The sequence below is a fragment of the Erinaceus europaeus genome, chromosome 10 (assembly GCF_950295315.1).
Source record: "Erinaceus europaeus chromosome 10, mEriEur2.1, whole genome shotgun sequence".
Lineage (NCBI taxonomy): Eukaryota > Metazoa > Chordata > Mammalia > Eulipotyphla > Erinaceidae > Erinaceus > Erinaceus europaeus.
In genome coordinates, this window is record NC_080171.1 from 25,480,206 (window position 1) to 25,481,499 (window position 1,294).

Sequence of the window (1,294 nt, forward strand, 5' to 3'; positions counted from 1 at the left end):
GTATACATGCATATATTTATTACTATTATCATTATCATTTTACCAGAGGACTACTGAGTTCTGGCTTATGGTGGTGCAGGGGGTTGAGGCTGGGACTTTTGAGCCTCAGGCAGGGGAGTCTTGTTGCATAACCATTATGCTATCTACCCCTGCCCTGTTTATTTATTTATTTATTTATTTATTTATTTATTTATTTGATAGAGACAGAGGAATCAAGAGGGAAGGGGAAGATAGGGAGACAGACCTGCAGCACTGCTTCACGACTTTTTCTCTGCAGGTAGGGACTGGGGACTTGTACCTAGGTGCTTACTCATTGCAACGTGCTCTCAACTGGGTGCTGATTTTTTTTTTTGCCTTCAGGGTTATTGCTGGGGTCGGTGCTTGCACCGTGAATCCACTGGTCCTGGAGGCCATTTTTTCCCCCTTTTGTTGTCCTTGTTGTTGTAGCCTTGTGGTTATTATTGTTGTTGTTGATGTTGTTCGTTGTTGGATAGGACAGAGAACAATGTAGAGAGGAGGGGAAGACAAAGGGAGAGAAAGATAGACACCTGCAGACCTGCTTCACCACCTGTGAAGCGACTCCCCTGCAGGTGGAGAGCAGGGGACTAGAACCGGGATCCTTACTCCTTACATCGGTCCTTGTGCTTTGTACCATGTACGCTTAACCCACTGAGCTACCTCCCCGACTTCCTTTTTTTTTTTAGTGTGGCAGAATTACAGAGACAGGTCCCAAGACAAATGGAAAACAACCTGTCTGGATTTCTTCTGCTCATATCTGTCCTTACACCTGCACAAAACAGCAAGGAGTGGAAAAGATTCATGCAAATTGGTGCTGATTTTTTTTAAAAAAGATTTCTTTATTATGAGAGAGAGAGAATGAGAAAAGAGGGAAAGAGAGGACCAGAGGGGCTGGGGAGACAGCATAATGGTTATGCAAAAAGCCTTTCAAGCCTGAGGCTCTGAGGTCCCATGTTCAATCCCCAGCCCCACCATAAGCCAGAGCTGAGCAGTGTTCTGGTTTCTATTTCTCTCTCAGTATCTTTCCCCCTGTATCTACTCTTTCTCATTAAAATAAGCTACATAAAATGTTAAAAAAAAATAGAGAGAGAGAGAGAGGACCAGAGTACTGCTCATCTCTGGCAAAGATGAGCCTGGGATCTCTAGGCCCTTTTGCATGTAAGTTGGTGCCCTCACAGACTGATTTATTTTTGTACTCTTTGTTATCAGAATCACTTGTTGGTTTTGTTTGAGGTGAGGCCTCTTTGCATAGCCAGGCTTTTATTTGCTCCTGCCT

At 44.0% G+C, this 1,294-nt stretch overlaps 1 non-coding gene across 1 annotated transcript; it reads right to left on the bottom strand.

Moving 5' to 3' along the window:
* Positions 1–701: 701 nt before the first annotated feature.
* Positions 702–820, bottom strand: LOC132541126 (small nucleolar RNA SNORA55). Its single transcript, XR_009552300.1, has one exon. It is a non-coding gene; the product is annotated as a small nucleolar RNA SNORA55 (small nucleolar RNA).
* Positions 821–1,294: the final 474 nt, after the last annotated feature.